A 6,755-nucleotide genomic window follows, 5' to 3' on the forward strand; every position below is an offset into this window, starting at 1 on the left:
GCAGCACATCCGTGATTACATCTGCAATGTTTTAACTCTGTTCCTATAAAAAATGAAAGAGCTGGCCTGGCGGTTTAGCACTGGACGGGTCAAAACACCCGGTGTATGACTTATGAAATTGTCATAGTGCAAAAGACAGAACCAGATGTAAGATAAACAAGGCTAAAAAACCTTTGTTTAACGAAAAAACATAGAGAAACCTATTCATGAATGACACTGTCATACATGTGTTCTTTGAATCTGGACTGCCGGTTTGCATGACCCGGATGAAGAGGTTGATAACCCAATATTTTGTAAAGTCAATACTTCCATATGTCTAACGACTATTATGCCTTGGCAACTCATTGTCAAATAACCGAGCCGGTTTAATTTGAAACCATACTGATAGTTAAATTTGAGATGATAAAAAACAGTAAGACAAAACACTAGGCTTCAGACAATGTAAATCAAAACATTTAAAAAACTGGAGGCTTCTGATTCGAATACGATCAGTAAACCGGACCAAAGGAGTTAAGCTAAGATTCGAATACGATCATATAGCCCCTAGTGGCTTTGGCATTGCGCCGATCAAGAGGGTACCGACAACTATGCTCTCTTTGGTTCGAATACGACCTATGTTTGAACAGGAAGCCCCCAAATGACCTTGAGAGGTTTTTAACGACCCTGATTCAAATATGATCCAAGTCAGACCCAAAAGGGGTTAAGCTATGATTCAGATACGATCAAGAAGCCCCCTAGTGAGTTTGGCTTTGAGCCAATAAAGAGGGTTACGACAGCTATGTTCTCTTTGGTTCGAATACGACCTATGTTTGAACAGGAAGCCCCCTAGTGACCATCAAGTTTATGGCTAGATTTGAATATGATCCTGAGCCGGACCAAAAGGGTTAAGCTAGATTCGGATACGATCAGCCCCTTAATAGTCATTTAAATGATGAAAATAATAAAGATATATGATCATTGAAGAGGAAAAGGACAGAGGTCCTGCTTTATTACTTATCATAATATATACAACGTCAAAGTATGTACATAACGAGAGCCGGTGGCTCAGGTGTAGTATGGCCGAAGCTGGGCAATATTCCACGGCCGGCGGGTCTCTTCCTCCGACTTACGTGAGTCTTTGTGCTCTCGAACATCAATAAGGTAATATGACCCGTTGTTTAAGTTCTTACTGACCACAAAGGGCCCTTCCCAAGGTGGGGATAGCTTGTGTGCGTCGGACTGATCCTGGATGAGCCGGAGCACCAAGTCGCCTTCTTGAAAGGTTCTAGTTTTAACCCGAAGGCTGTGATAACGGCGCATGTCTTGTTGGTAAATTGCTGATCAGGCTGCTGCCAAATGTCATTCCTCATCTAACAAGTCAAGAGCATCCTGTCGGGCTTGTTCATTATTAGCTTCAATGTAAGCCTCCACGCGGGGCGAGTCATGAAGGATGTCACTAGGCAGGATTGCTTCTGCTCCATAAACCATGAAGAAAGGTGTATAACCTGTAGACCTATTAGGAGTGGTGTTGATACTCCATAGCACTGAAGGTAAATCCTCTACCCAACAACCTGGTGTTCATTGTAAAGGAACCATAAGCCGGCGCTTCAGACCTTTTAAACTTTCCTGATTTTCTCTCTCAGCTTGACCATTAGATTGGGGGTGAGCTACTGAAGAAACATCAAGACGGATATGCTCACATTGACAAAACTCCTCCATAGCACCTTGGGACAAATTAGTGCCATTGTCAGTTATAATGCCGTGTGGAAAACCAAAGCGAAAATTTACCTTTTTCATGAATTGAACCAACGTGGTTGCATCACACTTGCTCATTGGCTCTGCCTCAACCCATTTTGTGAATTTGTCAACTGCCACCAAAAGATGTGTCTTTTTATCTTTGGATCTTTTGAAAGGTCCAACCATATCAAACCCCCAAACTGCAAACGGCCAAGTGATTGGAATCATACGCAGTTCTTGAGCCGATATGTATGCTCGTAGTGTGAACTTTTGACATCCATCGCACCTACTGACCAGATCCTCTGCATCAGCATGAGCTGTTAACCAGTAAAAGCCATGACGAAAAGCTTTGGCCACTAGAGATTTTGAGCCGGCATGATGTCCACAATCTCCCTCATGGATATCACGAAGAATCTCTTGACCTTCCTCAGAAGAGACACATCGTTGAAACGCCCCAGTGACGCTGCGATGATACAACTCACCGTCAGAAATTGTCATTGACTTGGACCGCTGGGTTATCTGTCGGGCCAGGGTCTCGTCCTCTGGAAACACGCCCCGTGTCATGTAAGCCAAGAATGGTACTGTCCAATCTGGAATGACATGAAGAGCCGCCACCAACTATGCCTCCGGGTCAGGAATGGCCAAATCTTCCTCTGTAGGCAACTTAACAGACGGGTTATGTAAAACATCTAAAGAGGTGTTAGGTGGCACCGGCTTATGCTGAGATCCCAACCGGCTTAAGGCATCGGCCGCTTCATTCTTTCTGCGGCCAATGTGTTCCACTTGTTAACCCTTAAAATGCCCCGCAACAGCGTCGACCTCATGGCGATGAGAGGATCCTTAGAATCCCACTTGCCTGACACTTGTTGAGCCACCAGATCTGAGTCACCTAGGCATTGTACCTGGCTTAAGCTCATTTCCTTAGCCGTTCGGAGACCATGAAGCAAGGCCTCGTACTCAGCTGCATTGTTAGTGCAACGAAACATCAATCGTAACACATAACGAAATTTGTCACCTCGAGGAGAAGTTAGAACAACTCCAGCCCCCGAGCCTTGAGATTTGATCTGGACCCATGAAAGTGAATCGTCCAATACGTGTTGTCTGGTTTATCCTCTGCCATCTGCAACTCTGTCCAGTCATTAATGAAGTCAACCAGCGCTTGAGATTTGATCGCAGTACGTGGCACATACTTCAAACAATGAGACCCAAGTTCAATAGCCCACTTGGCGACTCGTCCTCTGGCTTCTCTATTTTGAATAATGTCTCCTAGAGGAGCAGAGCTAACCACAATGATTGGGTGACCCTGAAAGTAATGCTTGAGCTTCCGGCTTGCCATGAACATCCCATAAACAAGTTTCTGCCAATGTGGATATCTTTGTTTAGATTCAATGAGCACCTCACTGACGTAGTAAATCGGCCGTTGGACCAGATGTTCCTTGCCAGCATCCTTGTGCTCCACAACAATGGCCACACTGACACCACGTGAGTTAGCAGCCACATACAACAACAACGACTCTTTCTCAACCGGAGCAACAATAATCGGCGGCTCAGCGAGCTGTTTCTTCAGATCCTCAAAAGTAGAGTTAGCAATGTCACTCCGGACAAAGTCATCCGCCTTCTTCATCATTTGATACAAAGGCATCGCCTTCTCCCCTAACCGGCTTATGAACCGGCTTAAGGCTGTGACGCGACCCGCCAACCGCTGAACGTCATTGATGCATGCCGGTTTAGCTAGAGATGTAATTGCCTTAATTTTCTCCGGGTTAGCCTCAATACCTCTGTTAGACACCAAAAAACCCAATACTTTGCCAGCTGGGACTCCAAAAACACAGTTGCCCGGGTTAAGCATCATCTTGTAGACCCGGAGGTTATCAAAGGCCTCATTCAGATCAGTTACCAAGGTTTCCTTCTCTCTGGATTTCACCACTATGTCATCCACATAAGCATGAACATTACGCCCAATCTGATTGTGAAGCCAATTCTGCACACATTGTTGATAAGTCGCCTGGGCACTCTTAAGCCCAAAAGGCATAGACACATAGCAGAAGGATCTAAACGGAGTGATGAAAGCTTTCTTCTCCTGGTCCTTAACTGCCATCCTGATCTGATGATAACCCGAATAGGCATCCAAAAAACTCAAACGCTCGCAACCCGCCGTAGCATCAATGATCTGGTCAATACGAGGGAGAGAAAAAGGGTCAGCCAGACAAGCCTTGTTTAAATCAGTGTAATCCACAACATACGCCAGGTGCCATTCTTTTTTAGTACAAGCACTGGTTTAGCCAACCACTCTGGGTGAAAAACTTCAACAATGAACCCGGCCGCCAAGAGCCAGGCCACCTCTTCTCCAATCGCCTTGCGCCTTTCCTCGTTAAACCGTCGAAGAAACTGCCTGGCTGGCTTAAATTTCGGATCAATATTGAGAGTGTGCTCAGCAAGTTCTCTCGGGACACCCGGAATGTCAGAAGGCTTCCATGCAAAGATGTCCCGGTTCTCACGGATGAACTCGATGAGTGCGCTTTCTTATTTTGGATCCAAGTTAGCACTAATAATGAACTGTTTGGATGAGTCGCCAGGCACAAAATCGACCATCTTGCTGTCATCAACTGATTTGAATTTCAACACCGGTTCATGCTCCGTAGTTGGCTTCTTCAAAGACGTCATGTTTGCCGGGTCAACATTATCTTTATAAAAATTTAATTCCTATGTTGCACAAACAGACTTAGCATAAGGAGCATCACCTTCTTCACATTCCAGGGCTATTTTCCAGCTTCCATGTACTGTGATGATGCCTTTATGACCCGACATCTTGACCTGCAGATAACATAACACGGCCGAGCCATGAACTTGGCATAAGCCGGTCGTCCAAACAGGGCATGATATGGGCTTTTGATCTTAACCACTTCAAAAGTTAACTTCTTAGCCCTAGAATCGTATTCATCCCCAAAGGCTTCTTCCAGCTCAATCTTACCAACTGGGTATGCCGAGTTACCAGGTAAAACACAATGGAAAACGGTGTTGGATTGTTTAAGACTCTTGTTAGTCAACACCATGCGACGAAACGTCTCATAATAGAGGATGTTGATGCTACTGCCTTCGTCCATGAGCACCTTAGTAAACTTATATCCACCAACCTGAGGCGCCAACACCAAAGCCAAGTGACCCGGATTATCAACCCGAGGAGGGTGATCCTCCCTACTCCACACAATAGGTTGTTTTGACCATCTCAAATAATGTGGAACCACCGGCTCAACAGCGTTTACAACCCTCTTATGAAGTTTCTGGTCTCTGTTGCACAAAGTAGTGGTAAATACGTGGTACTGCCCACTGTTCAGCTGTTTTGGGTTACTCTGATACCCGGACTGCTTCTGCTATTGCTGCTGATTACTTTGGCCGGATTGCTGATTATAACCACCTTAGTTACCCGGATGGCCCTGGCCGTGAAAACCGCCTGAGCCGTCGCCCGGGCCATGAAAGCCGCCACCGCCTGAACCGCCGCCAGGTCTGTGGTTACCATCGAACATTTTTGAATTTTAAACGCCTTCATGATCGTACAGTCCTTGCATAGATGGGTAGCTGGCTTCTCCCAGGTGCCGTGTCTCGGAAAAGGGTGGGACCTGACCCGCCTGACTGAGGAGGTGGCCTCCCCTTGCGACGTTGGTTGTTGCCCTGTGTACTGGCATTAGCCACAAACTCGTCAGCCTTACATTTATTACCTCCTTGATTCGCCGGGTTATGCTGGTGACCCTTGCCATTGCCGTTCTTTTTTCACTTCCCTGCTTTCTCTTCATCAGACGCAGGATCCTTGGTACTATCTGAATCAGCATATTTGACCAGAGCCGCCATCAACTGTCCCATGTCATGACAATCACGCTTGAGCCGCCCCATCTTTTGCTTCAGAGGTTCAAAACGGCAGTCTTTCTACAACATTAAGACCACAGAATGGGCATCCATCTTATCAGATGAATGTATTATCTCCTTGACCCGGCGCACCCAATGGGTCGTGGACTCACCTTCCTCTTGCTTATAGTTAGTCAACTCCACGATTGACATATGTTGCTTACATGTGTCCTTGAAGTTCTGATTGAACCGGGCTTTTAACTCTTCCCATGAGCCGATGGAGTCAAGTGGCAACCCTTTCAACCAAGTCCGAGTTGTTCCATCCAACATCATAGTGAAATATGTAGCCGTTGCTCCATCGCTGACCTCGAACAGCTCCATTGCCATCTCATAACTTTCAATCCATGCCCCAGGCTACAAGTCGGCCGTGTAATTAGGAACTTTACGAGGCCCCTTAAAATCTTTTGGCGGGCGCTCATTACGTAGAGCCGGCACTAGGCAAGGGACACCTCCTGTCCTTGTGGCCACTCCTGCCTCAACAGAGGTTGCTGTATAAACTAGAAAAGCTTGATGAGCTGCCTGCTCAGCTGCCAATTGAACCGCCCGCTCAGCCTCCTGACAAATCCTCTCCTGATCCACCAAGTTAAAGGCTCCATCCTGCGCCGGGTCATGCCTGCGCGGTTGGTTACGGCGTTGGGCTTTACTTGACATAGCCGCTGAGTCCATATGCCTGCTATAGCTCGGGCTCCGGCTTGGGCGAGGGGTTGACTGGATTCTGTCTCGACTATAAGAGTACGCATCCTGCTGTGACATGGCTGTTTGAAAAAGTTCACTGACCCTTCATGTTTCGATCGCCGTTGGAGAGTTGCCTTTCATTGGGAAAGCCGCCAGACGAGCTGACGCAGCAATTAAATTCTCCAAAGGGTTAGAGAACTGACCCGGTGGTACTGGTGTGTAATGAGGCAGAGTAGTATTCACACGGGGTGGTTCCATGGCCCTCGGCTGAACCGGCGCCCCCGTCCCGGGTGTTATGATCCGGTTTGCCTGCGGCGGGTTGCTGGGACCGGCCCCGGGTGTGTGGAAAAGGTTCCTAGGATCGTAAGTTAGAGGCAGTCGTGACTGAGTTTTCTGGTGTCTTCTCCTCATGACCTCATTTGACGTGTCCAAATCCACCGAGAGCCGGAAAGTCTCCGCTTGAA

The sequence above is a fragment of the Triticum dicoccoides genome, chromosome 7A, assembly GCF_002162155.2.
Source record: "Triticum dicoccoides isolate Atlit2015 ecotype Zavitan chromosome 7A, WEW_v2.0, whole genome shotgun sequence".
Lineage (NCBI taxonomy): Eukaryota > Viridiplantae > Streptophyta > Magnoliopsida > Poales > Poaceae > Triticum > Triticum dicoccoides.